This window comes from Cyclopterus lumpus, chromosome 23 (assembly GCF_009769545.1).
Source record: "Cyclopterus lumpus isolate fCycLum1 chromosome 23, fCycLum1.pri, whole genome shotgun sequence".
NCBI lineage: Eukaryota > Metazoa > Chordata > Actinopteri > Perciformes > Cyclopteridae > Cyclopterus > Cyclopterus lumpus.
In genome coordinates, this window is record NC_046988.1 from 14,965,411 (window position 1) to 14,992,908 (window position 27,498).

Below are 27,498 nucleotides of genomic sequence, written 5' to 3' on the forward strand. Positions count from 1 at the left end.
GTGGAAATATGTGTGTGTCTATACAGCCTTGCTCTTCACTGTCCTTCAGCAGTTCAACAATCTCATTTACATACTCATAAATCATTCACGTCTCACATCGCTCTCACTTATATATACACAAACACACACACACACACATATATACACACACACACACACACACACACGCACGTATACACAACTGTGGGCATTGTAATAATGAGATGTTTGAATACTCTTTTAGCTCGAACAAAAATAACCCATCGATGGATGGACAGATTTAATTGAATTGATAGATGGATGAATGGATTTTATTGGATGGATGAATGGATTTTATTGGATGGATGAATGGATTTTATTGGATGGATGGATGAATGGATTTTATTGGATGGATGAATGGATTTTATTGGATGGATGAATGGATTTTATTGGATGGATGGATGAATGGATTTTATTGGATGGATGAATGGATTTTATTGGATGGATGGATGGATTTTATTGAATTGATGGATGAATGGATTTTATTGGATGGATGGATGAATGGATTTTATTGGATGGATGGATGGATTTTATTGGATGAATGGACAGATTTTATTGAATTGATGGATGAATGGATTTTATTGGATGGATGGATGAATGGATTTTATTGGATGGATGGATGGATGGATTTTATTGGATGAATGGACAGATTTTATTGAATTGATGGATGAATGGATTTTATTGGATGGATGAATGGATTTTATTGGATAGATGGATGAATGGATTTTATTGGATGAATGGACAGATTTTATTGAATTGATGGATGAATGGATTTGATTGGATGAATGGACATATTTTATTGAATTGATGGATGAATGGATTTTATTGGATGGATGAATGGATGGATTTTATTGGATGGATGGAAGGATGGATGAATGGATTGATTTTAGTGAGTGGATGGACTTTATTGGATATATGATGACTGAGTCTGTTAATTGACGTCGCTGTTGTGTCAAATGATGTCAAAGATAATTAATCTTCTAAATTGTTACTTGTCAACAGGATCCTTTTCCACCATTATAGATTCATGTATTACATCAGGTAGTTTTTAATCTCAACTGGACGACCTAACAATCGTGCTGAACCCTTCGGTCATCAATACAAAATGGTGGTTCTAGATTGAACTATCTCAAAACTACAGTTTTTCCCCTCAAAATTATTAGTTTCACCAACTGACATCCAAACACACGCTTCCTCCTACGACGCTCTGCTCGTGAGCTAATGCTACCGACAAGCCAACGAGCTAAGGTTGATCGTACTGAACGGAGAAAGGGTCCATGTCACAACATATGAGTTCAATTTTCCGTCTGCATTGTGTGACGATGGCCTTTTCACCGCGTAGTCTGTATGTGCTTTTTTTCCCCCAATGCCATTCCAGTTTTCACTGAATGAATTATTCAAGTCAAGATACAGCAGCGCCGCATAGATTGGAATAATCTGAATGTTCTTTGCACAATTTTAAACACATTTAAACATAATTCAGCTCGACGGAAAGTATGTGGTGTCGTTGGAAACTTTGGTGTCTCTGCTGGAATTTAATATAAAGATTAGTAGCTCTATACAATTCTTTTGTTATAATGCAGCTGACGCCAGAAATGCCTTATTTTGATATTTTCCCTGTTCCAAACGTGGCTGAAATACACAAATATTATGGATTTTTAGGACACCTGGATTTTGTTCCGTCCTCTTTGGGACCTTGGGACTGACACACTGGCGTCTAACTGTTGCTTCATTAAGTAATGTTGACATATTCAGCCCAGAAATATGGCAGTTTGTGAAAAAGTGCAATCTATTGGTCCGTCAAGAATTGTCTGGTTTTTTTTGTGTTGTTCAGGACGAAATGAATGCCGAAGGAAAATGAAATAGGAGCCTGATTCATGGAGGAGACATTAATTAAATGCATCCATGTGACTAAGAAACCGTCAGAGCACGGGATGCCCTTCATAATGTCCCAAAAGACGACTATTAGTGGGCAGGAGGAGAAGTCCATGAGTCCAACCAGAAGACCAGAGTTTAACGAGGCGTTGTGGTTTTATGATCGTGGTTTAGTTGCCTAAACCTAACTGTTGGTTTTGTTGGTTAACCTAACTGGTTAAACCTAACTGTTGGTTTTGTTGTCTAAACCTAACTGTTGGTGTTGTTGATTAAACCTAACTGTTGGTTTTGTTGTCTAAACCTAACTGTTGGTTTAGTTGTCTAAACCTAACTGTTGGTGTTGTTGATTAAACCTAACTGTTGGTTTTGTTGCCTAAACCTAACTGTTGGTTTTGTTGATTAAACCTAACTGTTGGTTTTGTTGCCTAAACCTAACTGTTGGTTTTGTTGATTAAAGCTAACTGTTGGGTTTGTTGTCTAAACCTAACTGTTGGTTTAGTTGATTAAACCTAACTGTTGGTTTTGTTGTCTAAACCTAACTGTTGGTTTAGTTGATTAAACCTAACTGTTGGTGTTGTTGTCTAAACCTAACTGTTGGTTTAGTTGATTAAACCTAACTGTTGGTGTTGTTGATTAAACCTAACTGTTGGTTTTGTTGTCTAAACCTAACTGTTGGTGTTGTTGATTAAACCTAACTGTTGGTTTTGTTGTCTAAACCTAACTGTTGGTGTTGTTGTCTATACCTAACTGTTGGTATTGTTGATTAAACCTAACTGTTGGTTTTGTTGTCTAAACCTAACTGTTGGTTTAGTTGATTAAACCTAACTGTTGGTTTTGTTGATTAAACCTAACTGTTGGTTTTGTTGTCTAAACCTAACTGTTGGTTTAGTTGTCTAAACCTAACTGTTGGTTTTGTTGATTAAACCTAACTGGTGGTTTAGTTGGTTAACCTAACTGGTTAAACCTAACTGTTGGTTTAGTTGGTTAACCTAACTGGTTAAACCTAACTGTTGGTTTTGTTGTCTAAACCTAACTGTTGGTTTTGTTGATTAAACCTAACTGTTGGTTTTGTTGATTAAACCTAACTGTTGGTTTAGTTGGTTAACCTAACTGGTTAAACCTAACTGTTGGTTTTGTTGTCTAAACCTAACTGTTGGTTTTGTTGATTAAACCTAACTGGTGGTTTAGTTGGTTAACCTAACTGGTTAAACCTAACTGTTGGTTTAGTTGGTTAACCTAACTGGTTAAACCTAACTGTTGGTTTTGTTGTCTAAACCTAACTGTTGGTTTTGTTGATTAAACCTAACTGTTGGTTTTGTTGATTAAACCTAACTGTTGGTTTAGTTGGTTAACCTAACTGGTTAAACCTAACTGTTGGTTTTGTTGTCTAAACCTAACTGTTGGTTTTGTTGATTAAACCTAACTGTTGGTTTAGTTGATTAAACCTAACTGGTGGTTTAGTTGGTTAACCTAACTGGTTAAACCTAACTGTTGGTTTTGTTGATTAAACCTAACTGGTGGTTTAGTTGGTTAACCTAACTGGTTAAACCTAACTGTTGGTTTAGTTGTCTAAACCTAACTGTTGGTTTTGTTGATTAAACCTAACAGTTGGTTTAGTTGATTAAACCTAACTGTTGGTTTAGTTGATTAAACCTAATTGTTGGTTTTGTTGTCTAAACCTAACTGTTGGTTTTGTTGATTAAACCTAACTGTTGGTTTTGTTGATTAAACCTAACTGTTGGTTTAGTTGTCTAAACCTAACTGGTGGTTTAGTTGGTTAACCTAACTGGTGGTTTTGTTGATTAAACCTAACTGTTGGTTTAGTTGTCTAAACCTAACTGTTGGTTTTGTTGATTAAACCTAACTGGTGGTTTAGTTGGTTAACCTAACTGGTTAAACCTAACTGTTGGTTTTGTTGATTAAACCTAACTGTTGGTTTTGTTGTCTAAACCTAACTGTTGGTTTTGTTGATTAAACCTAACTGTTGGTTTTGTTGATTAAACCTAACTGTTGGTTTTGTTGTCTAAACCTAACTGCTGGTTTTGTTGATTAAACCTAACTGCTGGTTTTGTTGATTAAACCTAACTGTTGGTTTAGTTGTCTAAACCTAACTGTTGGTTTAGTTGTCTAAACGTAACTGTTGGTTTAGTTGATTCTGTGACTATTTAACCAACTGATTTGAGATATTGGTCAAATTCAAAATCCGTGTTTCTTCTCACAGAAAACCAACGAGACGTTCTGGTTTATTTAAAATGTCACAGAATTCAGACGTGATTTAGGAACAAATCAGTTGTTGTTGTTGTCCACACAAAGATAATGGAAGTGAGAAATGGAGCGCGGGTGTTTAGCAGGAATGTAATACACACGCACGGCCGACCGGACGTGCTGGTATGTGTGAAGGTTGCCAGACGGGGTCAAAGGTCATGGGTCAACGTCAGGCTTTGAGTGAAGGCAGAGGGGCTTAATGCTGCACGGAGAGAGACACGAACACATCTGAGGAAACAGTAGAAGAAGAAGAAGAAGAAGAAGAAGAAGAAGAAGAAGAAAAAGAAAGAAAACTAACAAACTAGAATAAAAAAAGTTTTTGATATCATACGGGTTTCCTCTATTAGTCGAGAGAATAATATGAGAACATTAAAGAACAACACCGATTAAAGTGTGTCACGTTTTTATGTTCTTAAAAAACACACACACACACACACACACACACACACACACACACACACACACACACACACACACACACACACACACACAGACACACAGACGTATAATTATCCAGGCTGATGAACAGACAGACAGTCTGTCAGTGATTAAAAAACTTACTGTAATGAGTTTTTCAGAATAACACGAAGGGGGGATCTTTATAATTAGAAATAAATCTAAAAAGACTTTAAAACTATTTACTTATTGTATTTTAGAAAATTAACACATTTTTATATTACAATAAAATGTAATAAATTAAATAATATTTGTATTTGTTATTTTTGCACAAATAAATGACTATTTTAAAGGATATAGAAGAAGAAAAAAACAAGTGCATTTAAGCAAAATTGCTGCGTTTCTCATTCATTCCTGTTACTTTACAGTGAAAACGTGTATAAAGAGTTAAAAAAGAAAGAAAAGAAAAGCGTCTTCTGCTTGTTTGCGATGGAAGAGAAGACCCAGAGACCTCGGGAAAGGAGAGCGGTACGTTAACTTTAACAGCCGTCGGTGCCAGAAGCTCCACGACGAGGTATAAATCTTGAAAAGCTTCGTCCCCTGCTCGTTGACCCCCCCCGTGACCTTTTCGACACCCAAAACACAGACGCTTGCAGAGCGCTGCACAAGTCTCGACTCTACTGTACCGCGCAGGAGACGTATGAAACAAAAGGTCGGGGCCCCCGAGCGGCCCAGTGTCGGGGATTACTCCTCAGACGAATTCTCCAGCAACAAAGCCTCCATTGTGCCGGCGTCCAGGCCCTCGAATTAGCAGCGGGGGCGACTGCACGCTCAACTGGGCCCAGGCCTCTCCGCAGGTTCACCACGACTTACTATTCTCGCACGCCTGTAGGGGAAATACCATCATTTTAATAAATAAATCCCATTTATATCTCCGTGGGGAGTCCGAACAGATTATCACGGACGCAAATTAAATTGTCCATAATCTATTTAGAAGTAGGTTTAAATCTAAAGCATGGATTAAACATCTGCCAATAAGTTTTTTGTTGTGTTTTTTTTTATGTTGATCGCTCTCTTATTTAAAATGTGAACACCCTATTGCTTTATTTCCCTTGTGTTATTAAAGGGGCGGTTGTCTCTCTTTAATGGGCTTCAGTTTGAACAGTTTCACGTGTCACGGGAGAAGAAATACAAGAGCGGGTCTTCCTGATGCAGCTTTTCAAAATAAGATACAAACACAGTTTATGTTCAATATTTAATGCGGTGCTGTGAATGTACCGTTCTATAAAAATAGGGATTAATGCAGAGTTTGCACGAAGCAACTGTTAATTTAACAACTTCATTATTAGTTTGTTCCTTTTTTATATATAAATGTCTATGTTGCATTGGTTTGTGTGACAGAAAGCAGTTTAAATAAAGTGGAATTTGAGATGGACTATATTTAAAAAAGGTATTCTATCACAGCAGTATCTCCTGATAAGTTAATATATTTACAAAATCACGTTAAAGAGATAAAAAAAGATCATTATAATTTACTTTTTTTAAATTAATAATATACAATTTCTTTTTTTTAGCTGCTGGCTTAAAATAAACTAAATATTTTTGGTTGAATAATTCATATTTAACCTCTGGAGGATTTCTTTGTCATTCCAAAACTTTCCTCCAGTATTTCTCTGCAGAACTTCTTTCTTATTCCTTCACTCGAACAACAACTTTTATTAATTCAACATACAGAGGATAATTTAACCTTTTCAGGACAAACTTTAAAACATTTCCCCCACACGTAAGTAAAGTTATCGCTTATTTTTTCATCCATTCATCATCGTCGTGTTTTTATTGTTTTTTGTTCTTCCCACAACATTCACACACATTTCAGTGTGAATTCATTTTGCATTGTTTGTATTTGTTTCCAATATAACGTCTGCACACTTATTTCTATTGTGTGAACATAATGTGTATTTGTTACCCATCAATGCTTTTTTTTTACATTACATTACATTAAATTACTTTAATTCTCAATTATTGAGCAGATGCATTTTAATACAAAGAAACTTACAACGTCATTAAATATAAAAATGTACTTCAAGCTCCATTTAGAAACAATGAGCGTAATATGCGAGATGAGATGCGTTTCTATTTCTATCTTCTTTTGCAGTTTTTAATTTGAAAGGATCCGAACCCCACTTCCGGTGCTGCCTCTGTGCAACTTGACTGATTGTTTAAACCTACAGGCGCTGGGCTTCTCCTTTCCTGCTGGGAGGAGGAGGAGGAGAAGGACTAGACTCCGGCTTGGTGCGTATCGAGCAGCGGAGGCTCCGCGCTGCAGATCCGGACTGGAAGCAGAAAACACGCACACACACACACACACACACACACGCACACACGGCTGCTGTTTTTTTTTTTTTTTTTTTTTTTTTAAACTGGATGTGTGTGCGCGCGTGCGCGTGTTTGTTAATGATTGCCACCTGAGACCGGGGCAGGTAGTGAACCGGGCTTCCTGGGTCGTGAGGACGCACGAAGGTAGCGAGCTCGTCTCCTCGGTCCTTTTTTTTTTTTTTTGTGGGGAATATTGTTGGACTACAAAACTTCAGAGAGCTGCGCGCGGCTCCTCGCGCACGGACCCCCGTGGATGTACATTTGGGAACTTTTTTTCTGACACGCATTTCTAACTTTTTGATACATTTTGGGGGAAATACCGACGGAACAAAACACGGCTGTTCCAGCGCGAGGTGAACACCAGCCACGTGACCGGAGGTAAGCAGCGTTTGTATTATGTGTTTATATCCTTCAACATAAATTAAGAAGAGGGTGTTTTTAAAGAGGCTCTCGGGGCTCCGCGAGCTGCAATCACCGTAATGAGAGACGCTCGTGGCGTCACGGCTGTGAGTGGAGGGCTGCGTTCCAACGCTTTGAGTGACGTCACTTTTAAAAGGTGTGTGTGTGTGTGTGTGTGTGTGTGTGTGTGTGTGTGTGTGTGTGTGTGTGTGTGTGTGTGTGTGTGTGTGTATGTGTGTGTGTGTGTGTGTGTGTGTGTGTGTGTGTGTGTGTGTGTGTGTGTGTGTGTGTGTGTGTGTGTGTGTGTGTGTGTGTGTGTGTGTGTGTGTGTGTGTGTGTGTGTGTGTGTGTGTGTGTGTGTGTGTGTGTGTGTGTGTGTGTGTGTGTGTGTGTGTGTGTCAGCCAGCCAGCCAGCCAGCCAGCCAAAGTGAACTCACGTTTCCATGAGATGCAAACCGGTTTAGGAGGTCCTCGTGGTCGCGCGTTAGATTCCCAGATGTTTTGGAGGGGTTGTGTGCACGAGGGAGGTCCACGGAATGCACATCTGGAGCCTGCAGCGCGTGGGCCGAGGCGTTCCGGCCTGGACTCCCCCCCTCCTCCTCTTTTTAAAAGCACCTGTGCACAACCATTCACTTTGATTCATTGTGCACATTAAATCATTAGAAGATGATTTGGTAAAACACTTTGAGCTCTTGACAGCGTCACTAATATTCTGTACATGCCGAAGTGGTAACGGATGTTTTATTTATAATTTTTTTTAGACCTTAAACCATTTACAGCAGCAGCCAGTTAATGAGTCCACTCTGTCAAGGCCGTGGCTCCAGTGGTCTTTAAACACATTCACCTTAGTAGGATCTCCTGCGTTGGAAACGCCGCCGCCGGGCCATCTGCTCCACAAGCATTGCTGGACATGATGGGGAGGTAATCGCCCGTGGTGTCAGTTAATGGATTAGAGGAGCCAGAGGAAGGAACCCCCCCCCCATTCCCCCCCTTCCAGCTGCAGCAGCTCTGCTTCCGACTCCAGGTTGCCCCGATGCCGTGGGCCCACTGTGAGACGCTCCGATGGGCTCGAGCGGTTTGCGGTTCATTGCCACGTTTAATTCACTGCAGGAAGTCGTGCTGAGGTTGAAGCGGTGTGTGTGTGTGTGTGTTCGCCTCGTGGGAGAAACTCTGTGAAACTGTGTTTTTACATTTTATCTTCTGACGTGGAAACGGAGCGAGATCCCGGCGCTTGTAGAAATATATATTTTTTAGCTGCAGGCAGAATGAGTCGGACCGGTTTGCTCCTCGGGGCAACGAGACGGCGAGATTGCACCTTTTTTTAATCTAGAACGTGTGAACTGCAATAAAGTAACATCAACGCCTGTTAATTAATATATTAGTGTGGCGTTCAGGGGAGGTCAGCAGGTTAACAATGTGTTTTTTTAGATAATGCAGCTGGACGTGTTTTGCATTTGGCCGCAGAGCTCTGGGCTTTTTGGCTTATCTATTTTTATTCTTTTCTTCTTCTTTTTTTAAAGTGGACTGTGCTCTGAAGGTCGGATCAGATTTTAGAAATGTGCTCGTATGTTTGTGGTCAAGGAATAGTTTGACATCTTGGGAAGTCTGTAAAGTTATTGGCTTTCTTGCAGAGAGTCGATGAGAATTTTGATGCCACACGTCTTAGCTTAGCATAAAGACTGGACATGGAGGGAAACAGCTAGCATGGCTCGCCTAGAGTGCAGCTTGTTTATTTAATCCATACAAGCAGAGGTGAAGCCTTACAGGCTGGTAGGTGGATTTGGAAGGTTAGCTAGTTGTCTTTCCCCCCTTTTCCAGTCTTTATGCTATTTTAAGTTTGCAACCAAGCTAACTAGTTTGAGAACTACAAAGCTAACACGTTTAAGAACTACAAAGCTAACAAGCTTCTGAACTACAAAGCTAACACACTTCTGAACTACAAAGCTAACAAGCTTCTGAACTACAAAGCGAACAAGCTTAAGAACTACAAAGCTAACACGCTTCTGAACTACAAAGCTAACAAGCGTAAGAACTACAAAGCTAACACTTCTGAACTACAAAGCTTACAAGCTTAAGAAGTACAAAGCTTACAAGCTTCTGAATTACAAAGCTAACAAGTTTGAACTATAAAGCTAACAAGTTTGAACTATAAAGCAAACATGCTTCTGAACTACAAAGCTAACACAGCTAACACGCTTCTCAACTAAAAAGCAAACAATCTTAATGTCGAGGGTGGTTAACAGATTTTGTGACCCCCCCCCCCCCCACCGCTTGCTAGCATGTAGCTATTAGCACTACTCCCTGTATTAAATAATAATGAATAATAAATGTATTTTATTATTTTTAAAGATGCACACAAAACAATCCGTCTAAACTTTACTTTATTGGAGCTCCAACCAGAAGATATTTAAAGCGTCACGGTGACGTTGAGCTTTCTACAGTTGGACCGCCGCAGACCTGTCTGACTGGTTTGTCTTCAGAGTGCGTTGCCGAGCGGCGCCCGAGGCTGCAAAGTAAACCGTGAAGGAAGTGAAGAAGAATGACACCATCTTTCACGTGAGAACAGTCGGGTGAACTCTCAGAGAAAACAACCACAATAAACAACTAATGACATCGCTGACATGCCGCTGCGTGGAAAGTTTGAGCATGACGTGTTTTTAATGAAAGGTGGGAAGGGAAAAAAAGGTGTATACTCTATAAACCTTCACCACAAACTAATTGATTGATTTACTTATTTATTTTTACTTGATTATTATTATTTCTTAAAATGAATTCATTAAAAAAAAAATTAAAAATGAATAATATAACATTATTTGTATTAATTTAAATTTAAATTCATATTTACTTTTTTAATAATAATAATAACTTTATTAATATTTATTTTAACTTATTTTACTTTATATTTTTGTTACCATTAACATCATTATGAGTGATGATGGTGATGACAATAATAACGTTAACAATATCAATATTTTTTTATTTATTTAACATGAATTTTATTTTTCAAATTATAATTTACTTTTTTTTAAATGAATAATATACAATTTCTATTTTATTTATGTTTAAATTCATATTTACTTTTTTAATAATATAACTTTATTAATATTTATTTTTTAAATGATTTACCTTTTATATTTTGTTATTATGAGTGGCGATGACAATAATAATAGTAATGTTAACAATATCAACGTTATTATAATTAAATAAACCTTTTTAGTGCAGTACTTTGCTGTCTCGGAGAGGGAGAGAGGGAGAGGGAGAGGGAGAGAGGGAGAGGGAGAGAGAGAGAGAGAGAGAGAGACTTAAAGTATTTTTCTCGAGCTCCATGTTGTAGTGATTTAACACAGGAAGACGTCGTTGGAGGTCAGAGGTCAAAGAGTCACAAAGCCCATCGCTCACTTTCAGCAGCACATTTGTCTCTTGAGTTTATTTTCATGCTGTTTGACAGATGTTGTTTTCACTTGTTTACGTTTAGTTTGTGAGCAGCTTCACGGGGGTTTTGATACTTTGTGTCACCGCCACAAAACATATTGTATAATGATTTTTAAATGTTCAAATTAAAGTGACTGTGACCACTATTACTCGGTTAATCGACTACGATTAATTTACTTGTTTTTTTAGGCTTTTCTTTTGCTGAATTCATGATCACACAGGATTTAAAGTGTCGCTTTTTATGTGATCTGTCCATCAAATCAACTTATATTGTTTTAAACAATGTCCCGAAACAGTCTAATTGGGAAAAAATGCCAAACTTGAGCGAGTTCCAGCTACTTAAATATGAGTATTTGCTGCTTTTCTGTGTTTAAAAAAAAAAAAAGATTTTTTAAATCCAATATTATTTTGTTTTAGATTGTTGGTCGAAGCCGTGATGCACATTACTTTTCATAGTTTATAAAGACAAACTGATTAATTAACCATCTGATTGGATGCTAAAACTTAATTGCAAAGCTCGTTAAGAAGCGTGTTTTTCTCCATGAAAACATCCGTGAAGCGTCTGTGTTTTATTTATTTGGTAGTCATAAAGTTTCGTGTCGTGGAGCATCCTCTCACCTTTTGATGTGTTCCTCTACACCTTAATGAGGACGCTCACGCATGCAGACCTCAACAGCCAAAGAATCTTCCCCGTTCCTCTTTTCATCGCCGGTGTTTCCACGAACATCAAACACGCCACTTTCTATCTTCCGGGGCGACGCTACCTGTGTGTAGGTGTTCACAGCGCCGTCGTTATTGTGTTAGACAGTTAAAAACAGACTTTGGTGTAGAGGCAGACGGGTAAAATCATGGCAGCCGCTGTACATTTGTTCATGTTTGTCGAATATTGACGAGCGGTTACCCCCAAAAACCCGACAGAAAAGCCCCCAAAAATGCACCATTTCTCGACATCATTGTCAGACGTTCAACTTTCCCACGTTCCCTGAACACTCCATGAGTGAAAACGCTTATTATATTACGATCCCTTCCTCTATATTACGATCTTACGATCCCTTCCTCTATATTACGATCCCTTCCTCTCTATTACGATCCCCTCCTCTATATTACGATCTTACGATCCCTTCCTCTATATTACGATCCCCTCCTCTATATTACGATATTACGATCCCCTCATTTATATTACGATCTTACGATCCCCTCCTCTATATTACGATCCCTTCCTATATATTACGATCCCCTCTTCTATATTACGATCCCCTCTTCTATATTACGATCCCCTCCTCTATATTACGATCTTACGATCCCCTCTTCTATATTACGATCCCCTCCTCTATATTACGATCTTACCATCCCCTCCTCTATATTACGATCCCCTCTTCTATATTACGATCCCCTCTTCTATATTACGATCTTACCATCCCCTCCTCTATATTACGATCCCCTCTTCTATATTACGATCTTACGATCCCTTCCTCTATATTACGATCCCCTCCTCTATATTACGATCCCTTCCTCTATATTACGATCCCCTCCTCTATATTACGATCTTACCATCCCCTCCTCTATATTACGATCCCCTCCTCTATATTACGATCTTACCATCCCCTCCTCTATATTACGATCCCCTCCTCTATATTACGATCTTACGATCCCTTCCTCTATATTACGATCCCCTCCTCTATATTACGATCTTACCATCCCCTCCTCTATATTACGATCCCCTCCTCTATATTACGATCTTACCATCCCCTCCTCTATATTACGATCCCCTCTTCTATATTACGATCTTACGATCCCCTCCTCTATATTACGATCCCTTCCTCTATATTACGATCTTACGATCCCTTCCTCTATATTACGATCCCCTCCTCTATATTACGATCTTACGATCCCTTCCTCTATATTACGATCCCCTCCTCTATATTACGATATTACGATCCCCTCATTTATATTACGATCTTACGATCCCCTCCTCTATATTACGATCCCTTCCTCTATATTACGATCTTACGATCCCTTCCTCTATATTACGATCCCCTCCTCTATATTACGATCTTACGATCCCTTCCTCTATATTACGATCCCCTCCTCTATATTACGATATTACGATCCCCTCATTTATATTACGATCTTACGATCCCTTCCTCTATATTACGATCCCTTCCTATATATTACGATCCCCTCTTCTATATTACGATCCCCTCTTCTATATTACGATCCCCTCCTCTATATTACGATCCCCTCCTCTATATTACGATCTTACGATCCCCTTCTCTATATTACGATCCCCTCTTCTATATTACGATCCCCTCCTCTATATTACGATCCCCTCTTCTATATTACGATCCCCTCCTCTATATTACGATCTTACCATCCCCTCCTCTATATTACGATCTTACCATCCCCTCCTCTATATTACGATCCCTTCTTCTATATTACGATCCCTTCCTCTATATTACGATCCCCTCCTCTATATTACGATCCCTTCCTCTATATTACGATCCCCTCCTCTATATTACGATCCCTTCCTCTATATTACGATCCCCTCCTCTATATTACGATCCCTTCCTCTATATTACGATCCCCTCCTCTATATTACGATCTTACCATCCCCTCCTCTATATTACGATCCCCTCCTCTATATTACGATCTTACAATCCCCTCCTCTATATTACGATCCCCTCTTCGCACCTCGTTAGTGTTTCTCTTGTTCTTTCGCTTTGAGAGTTTCATTCAGTTTGAAGAACTTTATACTAACAATGAAATTAAGCTAAAGGACTGTTGGTCGTGGGCGTCGTCACGCGGTAACGAGCTAGGCTGCAAAACAGCTTTGCATTTAGCAGTCTGAAGGGAAGTCTTTGTTTTACGATTGTGCATGAATGCACATATATATATTTTTTTAATCAGTCTTAACTTCCAAAATACCTTAACTTCGAGAATACTTGATTGTACGTCTTGTGTCTGCCCCTCGCTGTGTAACAGGCTCAACAGGAGCAATGCATGATGGGAGACTCTGTTCTTACACCTGCGTCCTTTGCTTCGTCGTACCAGGTGAAGAGGAAAAGAGCTGCGCACTTGGTTGAGATGCTGTTGCTCTGTTGCCCTCCCCCAAACCACCCGGCATGGTTAGTCCTCCCCCGGATGCTCTTTAACGTTTATCCACACTCCCGTCTGTGTGTCTCAGCCTCTACGACGACGACGACGACGACGACGATGATGATGGAGGATGAAGAGGGGGAAGCGCGGAGGCCTTTTTTTTAGCACCCAGAGTGCTAATTCAGGGTCGCGTCAGTCGGACTGTTTTTCGGAGATGTGATGCCCCGAAAAAAAAGAAGACGAGAGTCGTCATTACACGAATAAGAAAAGAAAAGAAAAGATAAGATGGTGCTTTTGCTTGGAAGAGAATGTGAAACATGAAAAAGGGACGCAGAGACAAAAAAAAGGCTCTCAGTCTAATGACTCGCGCCTCTTTCCATTTCCTTTTCATTTCACACGAGGCCTTTTTAATTACGGGCTCTTCTCGTTGCTCCGGTCTATTGTGTGGGCTTAATGCTGGAGGCTCATTATACGGAGGGACGGATGCACTTCCCTTTGAGCGAGAGGCTCCTGGTCTCAAAGGAACCGACCGCCGGTTCTGCAGGTTCAACGCCGAAGAACCGCGAAGTTGCACCCTTTTTCCATTTTTCTCCATGTCTTCTTCCGGCCCCGATGATCGTCTCCATAAATGTACCGTAATGTTAATATTTTATTTCTGTAAATGCGACGCTGTGCATCAGCTGCAGGAGGGAGCTCTGTTGTCGGATCTTCACTTTCGGCGCATGAATGCACCGCCCGGGAAGAATTCAGAGAGATGTTCTTTAAAAAAGAAAACGCTATTAAAAGTCAAATTAAGGGACTTTAATGAAAACCAGTGGGTTTCCGCACAACGCGTGATTTGTTCTTTATCGAGCTGACTGGGGACCAACTGGAACCAATGGGAACCGTTCGGGGGGGATTCACTGGGATGGATCCGAGGGACGTCACCTTTTCTCAACACGAGTGCTTGAACATCTTTTTCAAACGTGGGCGTAATCTCGTTTTTAAAAGCAGCGTCGCTGTCGGCTCAGTGAGCCACAACAAAGCGTGAGATGTAACAAGCTAACCCCCCCTAACCCCCTAACCCCCCCCTAACCCCCCAACCCCCCTGGAGCTCCAGCAGCCGAAGGGAAGAAGACGCAGGAAGTCCTTAGAAGTGAGTTGCTGCTGCTCGTGTCAACGTTGCATCACTGCAGGAAGTTGCTTCTGGTTTTTTAGGAGCGCTCGACGACGTCCATCAGCTGGACGACTCGTCAATTAACTTGAAATATATAGTTTATAACTTAATTAATTCTCAAAATGTGACAATGCTGCTGCTTTCTTCTGTTTTTTTAAATCATTTCAAATTAAATCTGACAAAACAAGACGTCTGAAAGGTGTTCTTTTGGTCCCCGAGGAGTTTTAAACTGACAATTTCTTAACATTTGATAGACTAATAATGATGTAGCATTTGCATATATGTAAAGTTATATTGCATATCTGGTGTTTTCATCTGGAAGCTCGACATCTTTCTGAATCCATTAGCTTCTTATTTGCCGAATATGACCTTGAGAATTTTGCATTATTTCAACATGAACATCATACTTTTTAATATGGAACTTTAAAAAAGCAAATCTAGGTCTTGTGGCATGTTTAATGTGTGTGTGTGTGTGTGTTTGTCCGTTGGCAACGGATCGTGTGTGTTTTATTTGTGTAGCGTCCAAAGGTTGTGTTTGCAGTAGAAGCAAAGTGTGTGTGTGTGTGTGTGTGTCCTTGACCACTGTTTGTTTATGGAGGTGAAGCAGATAAAGGCCTGAAGCTTCCTGACATCCACTCTTTACTTTCTCCTCAGCGTTCCTGCTGCATTTGAACGTCAGTAAACTCCCTGAAACTCGTCCTCGTGGTTCTACTTCCTGTTTGTGTTTCCACTGAAGTTCATGTTTCCACCTCCTCTTCCTCCTCTTCCTCAAACCAATCATTGTGTCTTCTTCATCACTTCTTTATCTCTTTCCTCCTCCTCTTCTTCAACTCTGTCTCCGTGTGTCATGAGTTTGGATGTAAACAGGTTTGAGCCTTCAGGACTTCTTAAAGGGCCACGCCGCTTTACTCCTGTGGTTTGGTGCCCTTTGTGTTGCATTGTGGGAAACTTTGAGGGCTCCCGTGTTAATTTGAGCATTTTTTATTTTTTTCTTCCAAATCTTTCTCTTGTGAGTTCCCTCTGCCAAAATAATATAATTTTTAAAAAAAACAATAATACAAAAAACGTGTCTATTTTTTATTTTCATACATATTTTAAAATAATGTTTTTTAAATATAATAATATAATATAATTAATGCATTTCGTGAACCTCAATTGTAAAAAAAAAAAAAGTGCGTGTGCGTGTGCGTGTGCGTGTGCGTGTGTGTGTGTGTGTGTGTGTGTGTGTGTGTGTGTGTGTGTGTGACCTCACTGGGGAACTTCCCAGCTGATGGACGGCTGGGAACTGGTCTCCGGCTGTGGGAGTTTCCACCGTTCTATGAGAAAACGTGACTCAAGATTCCTAAAAAAAAAAAAAAAAAAAAAAAAATCACTTTGAGAGATCGCACCACGAGCCGCTGCTCTGGCACCTCATTCATACCGTGTGTGTGTGTGTGTGTGTGTGTGTGTGTGTGTGTGTGTGTTAAACTAACACGGAGCGCAGTGTGATACACAAATATCTGCAGACACGTTCGCACATTTGAGAACTGCATGGCGGCATGAGACGAGGTGTGTGTGTGTGGAATGACACACTGATGAAATCCTATCTTTCCGAATACATTTGAATATAATTCTGGATTAATTAGTTAGTTTTTAATTGTTTTAACACATTTCAAACTGTTTAAAAGCAGCGGAGGAAGAATCACGGACGCGATTTCCTTCTTTTACATCTATATCTACATTCTTGTTGTGACACGTCTTCTCCAAATATTTACTTTGCTCTTGTTTATAGAATAATAAGTCTAAAGGTCGTTTTTGTTTGGGGTCAAAAAGGAAAAAGATAATAAATATATTTCTTCATAAAGCTGAAGAGTCAATATTTTGTCCAGAAAAGAGAAATTCAACCAGTTTTAATCCCTTTAAGATATTTCAAATGTCACACGGAAGTATTTCCGTGAACTTTTATTTTTCCATTAAATTTAAACTTTGATAATTCAGCTTGAATAGTTTTTGTAAACATTTTTGGTGAATTGCATTTATTGTCTTCTTCTTATAGAAGAAGATCGCTACCCTCTCGGTTAGCGTAGCTTAGCATAAAGACCGTAAAACAAGGCTCTTTAAAATCAAAATCTACCATTTTTGTGTGAATATTTTGCACAACAATCTACTCGTTTACAGGATATTCAACCAGTTTGAATGTTCTTTTCTTTTTTGGGGGGGGGGGGGAGAAATATTCATGTACATTCAAGTTTTCAAACCCACAACCATGTTGTCGGGTCGAGGCCCTATTTGTTGTCCTTATGATGCAATCAGCGCGCCGGTGACTAATCACCAACACGCCGCCGATTACAGCCGGAGCTCCTTTCAGGGCGCCGACGGGCAGCGTTATCGTTACTGTTCGTGGTTATTCGGGCGTTCTTCTCGCCTTCAGTTCTTCTCGAGGTCGGTCCTCACGTTCCGGTTTTTGGGACGAGATTACGACGGATGTGAGACTTGTTGTTGACGTTTGTTTGTGTTTACACCGAGGACGCTTTTTAAACACATAATAATAATAATAATAATAATAATACAGCTCCACAGAGCTTGTTTATCTGCTTAAATTAATTACATTTGTGATTCTCCTGAGACGTAAACGGTTAAAATCCTCGTTGAAGGACCAGGAGGTCGATCGGGGTCGAGGGAGAACTGTTTGCCTCGAAGGTCTCGGTAATGTTTGTCAAGTGCTTCCCATTTGGCTGCAAGAGAGAGAGAGGGAGGGGGGAACACACACACACACACACACACACACACACACTAACACACACACTAATCGGTGACGGTCAGTACTTTCCACTGGACCCATGAATAAAGCAGTTAAACAGAGTGGCTGTAGCTGTTGACACACTGGAAGTGTGTGTGTGTGTGTGTGTGTGTGTGTGTGTGTGTGTGTGTGTGTGTGTGTGTGTGTGCTCCTCAGCAATAAACCTGCTGGGTGAGAATCTGTTCAACTCTTTTTTTTTTTGTAAATGTTTTCCTTTGGGGGATTGTTGCGAGCGACAATCCCCCAAAGGATTATTATTTTTATTATTTCAGTGCTTCGAGATCAAAATATTGAAACTTTTGCTACGCAGAATCGTCGTGGTGATGAACAACCAATCGCAGCCTTGAATTGTTTCCGTTTGTCCGGCTGGTTTTTGGAGGCTAACTTTGCTACTTTGTTGCTTTTGAGTCCACGCCGGTGTGTTTTCGGGCGAGTCGCCCTGCCGTGTGTGTGTGTGTGTGTGTGTGTGTGTGTGTGTACGGCTGCAGTGCAGCATTCATTGTGTTATTTATGAGCTCTCGACCAGATGTTCGTACTTCAGCACCTCATTAGCATTTCGACCCGAAAAGAAACATTTGACCTTCTTTTAACTTTTAATTAGTTCTGCAGGTCTCGTTATAAAGTTGAAGTTTTGGTTTGTGGACGGCGACCTCAGACCCTGTGTGTGTGTGTGTGTGTGTGTGTGTGACGGCTATTGTTTATCTATTAAATGTTGTACAAGTATTACAGCTTGTACTTGTACTGGGTTCTGTGTGTGTGTGTGTGTGTGTGTGTGTGTGTGTGTGAGACACATTCCTGTGTGTTGACCTGTTTGACCTCCTATGCTTTGGCTCCCTGCCTTCCTCCCCTCTTGTTTCTCTCCTCCCTCTTGGCCTCTTTTCTCTTCTCTCCCTCTCTTTGGGGTTTCTCGTCGCTTTAAAAACATCCGTAAAGCAGAAGAAACATTTTAAATTCAGTAAAAACATATTTTGCCTCCACAGGTTTGATTTCTGACCTCATGCCGGCTCTTTTACTGTTGTGCGCATGTGCTCTTGTTTACCCTGTTAATTGGCTATTTGCTTTTATCACAAACTCGGCATTTCCTCCAGATGTTTTACATTAAACGCCTTCCAGCGGTTTATGATCTCTTCCCCTCCCCCTGGGGGGGCTTTTATTGTGAAATAATTGCAGGAAGTGGATGTGAGCCAAACGGCGATAAGTGCAGTGAGACCAGGGCGACTCCTCTGGTTGTATAGAAGTCTATGCTTCATGTGTTAAAGCTGCATTCTCTCTCCTGACCACCAGGGGGCGACTCCTCTGGTTGTATAGAAGTCTATGCTTCATGTGTTAAAGCTGCATTCTCTCTACTGACCACCAGAGGGCGACTCCTCTGGTTGTATAGAAGTCTATGCTTCATGTGTTAAAGTTGCATTCTCTCTCCTGACCACCAGAGGGCGACTCCTCTGGTTGTATAGAAGTCTATGCTTCATGTGTTCAAGCTGCATTCTCTCTCCTGACCACCAGGGGGCGACTCCTCTGGTTGTATAGAAGTCTACATAGATGACTCTACTTCTCTCTTGAAGTACGGAAGCTATTTGACCGTTTCAGTCATGATAAAACTGTTGAAATGCAGAAGTTACGTGAGAAACAAGGAAACTTCTGGGACATGTGGGGGGGGGAGGGGGTCAAAGATCGGTGTGATCCGTCGGCTGCGTATCCGTGGCAACGGATGGTCCACAAAAGTTATTCCTGTAACACGTTGTGTTTGTTAGCAGAAGCTGATCTGAAGCCAGCTGCTACTTCCTGTTGAAGTTGTTGGGATTCCTCAAATCAGTGTTTCCTGGAGCGCTCATTCTCTCACTCTCTCTTTCTCGTTCCCTTTTTCTCGCTTTCTTTCTCTCACTCTTTTCTCTCTTTCTCGTCTTCTCTGCCTCTCTTCTTGCAGTGCTAAAACAGTGTGTGTGTGTGTGTGTGTGTGTGTATATATATATATATAATGTGTGTGTTGTAGTAAATTCCTGCTCCAGTTATGAGGTGATTATTCATCTGGTTTCAGTTTATTTAGTAATGGAAACTTCTCGCTGCCAAAAACAAACCACCCAAAACTTCCCTTCAGCTTTTCTTCTCTTGTTCCTTCTTTCTCATTTCTCATCCTCCTCTTTCCTCCCCCACTTTTTTTTTTTTGTTCCTCTTCTTCTTCCTCTGGTGCCCCCTGTGGACTAAAGTGGTAGTGTTGGTTCTGGCGCCCCCTGTGGACTAAAGTGGTAGTGTTGGTTCTGGCGCCCCCTGTGGACTAAAGTGGTAGTGTTGGTTCTGGCGCCCCATGTGGACTAAAGTGGTAGTGTTGGTTCTGGGGTCCCCTGTGGACTAAAGTGGTAGTGTTGGTTCTGGTGCCCCCTGTGGACTAAAGTGGTAGTGTTGGTTCTGACGCCCCCTGTGGACTAAAGTGGTAGTGTTGGTTCTGACGCCCCCTGTGGACTAAAGAGGTAGTGTTGGTTCTGGGGTCCCCTGTGGACTAAAGTGGTAGTGTTGGTTCTGGTGCCCCCTGTGGACTAAAGTGGTAGTGTTGGTTCTGGGGTCCCCTGTGGACTAAAGTGGTAGTGTTGGTTCTGGCGCCCCCTGTGGACTAAAGTGGTAGTGTTGGTTCTGGCGCCCCCTGTGGACTAAAGTGGTAGTGTTGGTTCTGGCGCCCCCTGTGGACTAAAGTGGTAGTGTTGGTTCTGGCGCCCCCTGTGGACTAAAGTGGTAGTGTTGGTTCTGGCGCCCCCTGTGGACTAAAGTGGTAGTGTTGGTTCTGGCGCCCCCTGTGGACTAAAGTGGTAGTGTTGGTTCTGACGCCCCCTGTGGACTAAAGTGGTAGTGTTGGTTCTGGCGCCCCCTCCTCTTTTTCCCCTTCCTCTTTGTTTTCATTCCTCTTCATCTCATTGCATCACTCGTGTTTTAACTCTCCAATTAAAACCCAATGGTGGTCCAGTGGAAAAGGGGGCGGGACTTCAATGGAAACCGCACAATCGTAGTTAAAATATGAATCCCCGTCTCTCTGGATTCAGTCTCAATGTAACCGTAGCAACGTCTCTTCCATTAACGAGGTACATTACATCCATCGTACTTGTTGTTAAGAGTTGGGCGAGCACACGTCATCGACTGTTTATGACTTTAAAAAGTGGATTTAGGGTTATTACGTCGAGGAATGTGAATCTCATTTAATCCAACATTCAGTTGAGTTTGAAGGGCGATCGACATGAAAACAACAACAATTATAACAACATGTGGAGGAAAGTGTGTGTGTGAGACTCCATACGCGGCAAAGCTGCATCTCATTAAGTGTGTGTGTGTGTGTGTGTGTGTGTGTGTGTGTGTGTGTGTGTGTGTGTGTGTGTGTGTGTGTGTGTGTGTGTGTGTGTGTGTGTGTGTGTGTGTGTGTGTGTGTGTGTGTGTGTGTGTGTGTGTGTGTGTGTGTGTGTGTGTGTGTGTGTGTGTGTGTGTGTGTGTGTGTGTGTGTGTGTGTGTGTGTGTGTGTGTGTGTGTGTGTGTGTGTGTGTGTGTGTGTGTGTGTGTGTGTGTGGGGGGGTGCTACCAAACAGGAGGATGTCAATGCCAACAACACACACTCACACACTCGCTTCAGGGTTATTTCTCAAGGACGCACACACACACACACACACACACGGCTCAGATTGGCCCACTGATTGTGGGTGAATCTGCCTCTTATCAGCAGACCTCCACCCCCCAGATCTCATATTCATACACTCCCTGTAGAGAAAGAAGTATTAAGTGTATCGTAAAGACAGTTGAATATCCTGTAAACGAGTAGATTAAGAGCTCCGGTTTCTAAAGCGTTTAAAAAAATTGTAGATTTGATTTTAAAGAGCCTTGTTTATGCTTTTCCGGACAAAATATTGACTGTTCAGCTTTATGAAGAAAGAAAAAAAAGTAGCCAAATCTTTTCCAAAAATATCGACCCTCCTGATTTAAGTGTCTGGAACAGATTGTGCATCTTTCTGTTCAAGTGATTAACATGATTAAAGGGTTATTATTATTATTATTATTATTATTATTATTTCAGAGCACACAACGTCTTTCTTCTTGTGTTGATTGAAGCTGAAATCGATAACTTCTTCTTGTCGTTTACATTTCTGACTGACGATGCCAATAAAGTTTGTTCAAACAAGAGCTGATGAGGCAAATATAAGTTGAATAGACCATAATTTGCTAATTGAACATTGTGCTGCATTGACTCATATTTACAATGTTTACTGAGGGAATAAATCAAGTAGTCATTTATATAGACTTCTATACAACCAGAGGAGTCGCCCCCTGGTGGTCAGGAGAGAGAATGCAGCTTTAACACATGAAATATAGACTTCTATACAACCAGAGAAGTCGCCCCCTGGTGGTCAGTAGAGAGAATGCAGCTTTAACACATGAAGCGTAGACTTCTATACAACCAGAGGAGTCGCCCCCTGGTGGTCGGGAGAGAGAATGCAGCTTTAACACATGAAGCATAGACTTCTATACAACCAGTGGAGTCGCCCCCTGGTGGTCGGGAGAGAGAATGCAGCTTTAACACATGAAGCGTAGACTTCTATACAACCAGAGGAGTCGCCCCCTGGTGGTCGGGAGAGAGAATGCAGCTTTAACACATGAAATATAGACTTCTATACAACCAGAGTCGCCACCCCCTGGTGGTCAGGAGAGAGAATGCAGCTTCAACACATGAAGCATAGACTTCTATACAACCAGAGGAGTCGCCCCCTGGTGGTCAGGAGAGAGAATGCAGCTTCAACACATGAAGCATAGACTTCTATACAACCAGAAGAATAATTTTCTCAGACTTCTTGGGACCAAAACTATCTGCTGTGGCTCAGCAGTCAGAGCGGGTCGTCCCCTGACGACGGGGCCGGCGGTTCGATCCCCAGCTCCACAACACGCTGAATGCCAAGTCGCTCCCCGTGGTCCGATCAGCTATAGCTTCCATCAACCGTCAAAGAACTTTGCATAAATGCTCCATATAAATGCAGACATTTACATTTTCATCCCCTTTTTTTCCTCCTGTCTGCTGCTGCAGATCTTCTTCCCTCTGAGTCGGTGTTTTGAGTGTCCGTCTGCGTCTTGCTTTTCGGTAATTATGCGAGCAGTCGGGTGCTATTTGGGCCGTCGTTTAAAGCTTTTATTCAACCCTCGTCCATCCTTTTTATTCCTCTTTTTCACCACCACATTCGCAGCCATCTGGTCAATGAAACCCTTTTTCTCTCTGCCAACATTGATGTAACTCCCAGTGAAGTCCCTTTTATTCCCTTTTATTGAGCTGAAATAAATGGACTTCTTTTGCGTTGATGATGCTGTAAACGTGCACTCGGACACGAAAGAGTTATATAAATTGGATCAGAGGTTTCAGAACGCTGTCTGTACGTTATTATAATTATTTGTTGTGCAGTAGGAGGCCAGAAGCTGCGTTTTATCAGTCCAGTTGTAGCCGAGAAGAAACAATTTCTGAAGCTGCAGAAGTGTGTGTGTGTGTGTGTGTGTGTGTGTGTGTGTGTGTGTCCAGTGATGTGCAGGTGCAAAGGCTTTGCTCTGTCACTTCCATTAAACATGCTGTCCTCATCCCTTAGCTCTCGTATCTCTACCTCCTACCTTTTCTTTTCTGCGTCTCTTTTTTTAGCGATGCTCATCTCTCGCTTGGTTGCCGTTGCTGAGGTGTGGAGACTCTGGCCTGTCTGACACACACACACACACTTAAACACACACACCTCCGACAGAGCGCTTCGCTACACTGGTCAGAAAATTGGACCCTCAACAGTCTGTATATATTTGAGATGGAATTCCTTTGAAGAGTCTAGACGGCACACACACACTGACACACACACACTGACACACATACACTGACACACATACACACACACTGACACACGCACACACTGATTTGAAGACAGGAGTCTGTTGCCGCTTGCTGGTTTTAACTATAGAGTCTTATCTGCAGAGCCACTATCAGTAGTTTCTCTCTCTCTCCTGCCTTTTGTCTTTATGACAGTCGGTGTCTCTCGTCCATGTGTGCTGCTGACAGATAACGCATTGACGTTAATTACAAGTCACGTCGCCCGTCAGACAGAGTTCGTGTAGAGGAAACGTCGCCCGTTACTGGATCCAACATCGATACTCGTTTGGATTGTTCCGGCTCCTCAACTTTAAGATAAAGTTTGTTAAGTTAAGGTTTAATACAACTTGGGCCACCATTTCTTTTGGTTAAAGCTACTACAAGGAACTTTCATGTATGTTGGTTCTGGTGCCCCCTGTGGACTAAAGTGGTAGTGTTGGTTCTGGTGCCCCCTGTGGACTAAAGTGGTAGTGTTGGTTCTGGTGCCCCCTGTGGACTAAAGTGGTAGTGTTGGTTCTGGTGCCCCCTGTGAACTAAAGTGGTAGTGTTGGTTCTGACGCCCCCTGTGGACTAAAGTGGTAGTGTTGGTTCTGGTGCCCCCTGTGGACTAAAGTGGTAGTGTTGGTTCTGGTGCCCCCTGTGGACTAAAGTGGTAGTGTTGGTTCTGGTGCCCCCTGTGGACTAAAGTGCTAGTGTTGGTTCTGACGCCCCCTGTGGACTAAAGTGGTAGTGTTGGTTCTGGTGCCCCCCTGTGGACTAAAGTGGTAGTGTTGGTTCTGGTGCCCCCTGTGGACTAAAGTGGTAGTGTTGGTTCTGACGCCCCCTGTGGACTAAAGTGGTAGTGTTGGTTCTGACGCCCCCTGTGGACTAAAGTGGTAGTGTTGGTTCTGACGCCCCCTGTGGACTAAAGTGCTAGTGTTGGTTCTGACGCCCCCTGTGGACTAAAGTGCTAGTGTTGCAACAATATGACTTGACCTTTTGCCTCTAGTGTGGATTAACCATTTAAATCACTGGATCATACATTTCCCAGAATGCAACTCAACACAAAGCTGGTGTTAATTCCCCCTTTTAACCAAAAAAAAGACACAGCAGTACTGAATGCGTCCTGCTGAGTCTAATTGAGGATGACGACCTGTTTTCCTGCTCAGGGCATCACGCCGCCGAAACCACTGCGAGCACTCATTTGGTGACTTGCAGGTAAAAACAACAACAACAACCTGTCTAGACTTCTTAAAGATGGGCCTAACACCCTAAATGCTGTTGTTACTACGGTTACATGAAACCAGACCTGCAAATGACTAAATCACTGCTCACGGAGGCTGTTTTTATGACCGCATGAGAAGAAAGTAGTAGAAGAACATCGAATCCTCATTAAATTAAATAGTTAAGTATATCAATTAAAACGTTGTTCGTCGGCCTCCTAAAAACTCGTAACAGGGAGATTTTCTAGCTGTGTGTGTGTGTGTGTGTGTGTGTGTGTGATTCCCAGACTGTGTCTCTGTACTTCCTTTACAAAGTCACAGTGCGAGTGTCTCCGCCTGACAGCCTGACAGCGTGAGCGCTGACGAGGAGGGCCCCCCGAGGTGCTGAGCGTGCACGTGCTCACGCACGCTCAAATCTGACATTTCCTTTTGTGCCCCTGACTGTGAATGAGCCGAGTTCTAAAAACAACAAGCAACGGATGTGAAAACCCCCGACGCTCTAATGAACGACGGCTTCGAACCCGTCGTCGGTAACGTTTCTGCAAATTTTTATTTGTTCTGTTGTTAAATTGCTCTTAATGTTTTGTGCCATGTGAAAAAGAAAATAAAAAAAGCCTTTTTAGAACTGTCATTTGTCCCCGAGCCGAAGCCCCCATTAACCTCCAGGAAGAGCCGTTTGGTGAGTTCCTCCATCAACCTCCGGCATTCACCATTTTTTTAAATTTCTGGCCGGAGACATTTCTTCTTGCCGGATTAATTGCGACAAATCCAAGGTCACGTGGGGTCAACTGAGCCCAACAGTCATATTTAAGGCATTGTAAGGAACTCGTAGTCACAGTAATGGAAATACGAGTGGCTTCTGTGTCCGAGAAGACCCACCCGGGTCTGTTTGTTGAGTGCAGTTTTGAAGACGTGTTGAGAATATGAAATCCCGGAGTGACGTCACGACTTCGTTTAGGCGGTCTGGAGGGACTTCATTTTAGTTTTAAAATGAAAACAAAGTAGTGTGGATGTGGCTTAACTCTACAAAAAACCCTTGTCGCTTATCGGCTTCCTGTTGGAGGTGATCGGGTGGGTTTTGACGAACATGCATGCATGCAAGTAAAGGTCAAAGGTCAAGGTTCACGCTGTTAAACTGCAAAGCAAGAAAGCCTGTCTCTTTCTTCTTCCTCTTCTTGCGACCTCTCGTGTTCAGTCCAGTTGTGTGCCGTCACACAGCGAAGAAACCACAAGCCTTTAACAGTCAGAAGAGATTAGGGTGTGTGTGTGTGTGTGTGTGTGTGTGTATATAATAAAAATGTCTCTACTGCAGCATCTTTACATGCAAGTAAAGCAATATTAAATATAAACATGCACAATATGTACAAAGAATAGAATAATACTAAATTAAATAACAAAACTTGGAACTTCTTTCCAGGGGCTCAAACCTAAACTCTTAATTTTAGCAATACATTGTATTTTATACGTAAAATCTTAATGTGTAAAGTAGCTAAAGCTGTTAGGAAATGAGGAAAATATTTAACTTTTTACATTTATCTAAGTGTAAAGCTCACGTAAAGTATCTCAAAATTCTACCACTGGTAACGAGGGAGTGGCCGCTGTTACCTAGTTAGAACCGAACTGGAATTCTAATGTTATTTAAAGTGTAAATACTAATGTTAATGTTCGCCAAAGCTCAAGACTCGACCATCAAAACTGGATCCGCCGGTTACTGTTGAGTACGCGCTGCAAGTCCTGCAGAGCATGAAAGCCCGGCAGGTAACTCTGAAGTTACGAGACATCATCACTTTAGAAGTATCAGCCTTCGTAAAAAAAAAACACCCTCTTCAGGAGACGAAAACTGGCGGTGAAGCCTCCCCCCCCCCCCTCTTCCCATCAGGCAAATTCTTAGACGACTCCGCAGCTTGTGATCTCTAGAACCCACGAGAACGGGCGCTTAAGTGGGTCTGAAGCGTCTCTGACGTTGATTGATGCCAGCAGGGAATCTCTGGATGCAGACCACCGAGGCACCTGGCTCTAAAACAAGATGTCAGCCGTTTGTGGGACGTGGTCCGACTGCTGAGAGCCAAGCCATCGAGGCTGGAGGAAGAAGAAGAAGAAGAAGAAGAAGAAGAAGAAGAAGACGACAATCTTAAGACCTTGATTTTACTCCAAGAACACCGAGAAGCTTTTGTAAAAGAGTAAATCGGTGTTCTCGTGTGTCGAATCCAGACCCCTCTTTGATGCTTAAGTGTAAAAGAAGCTGGAGGCCTGAGATTAATAATTGGACACCTCCAGTCACAGATGATTCATTGAGTCAGACCCACAACCCTGCAGAGCGGGATGGATGAAGAGTTAGCATAATTGTTATCGCGGCTCTTTTGCTCCGGCGCATTCTTCTTCTTCTTCTTCTTCTTCTTCTTCTTCTTCTCTGGTCTAATTGTTTAAGGTCTCAAAAGAGCAGCGATTCGATCCGGAAGCTGCACCAGGCGACTAAATGACAGCGGTACACTCTTCTCTCTCTCTCTCTCTCGCGGCTTCTGGGTAATCTTTTTTTTTTTCTTTCTACAAAAGCAGCGATTCACGGAAGCTTAAGATGTCAAATAAATTACTGGCAGAGGGACGATGGACTTCTTCTTCTGTGGTTCTGTTCTGTGGCTGACATCCA

At 41.8% G+C, this 27,498-nt stretch overlaps 1 protein-coding gene across 1 annotated transcript in view; it reads left to right on the forward strand.

Moving 5' to 3' along the window:
* The first annotated feature begins 6,963 nt into the window (after positions 1-6,963).
* The window catches only part of plxnb2a (plexin b2a), a 125,410-nt gene continuing 104,875 nt past the window's right edge, over positions 6,964-27,498 (forward strand). The window contains exon 1 of the mRNA XM_034526874.1: positions 6,964-7,308. The gene's annotated coding sequence lies outside the window, so the exon portion shown is untranslated. The remainder of the gene's footprint in view (positions 7,309-27,498) is intronic.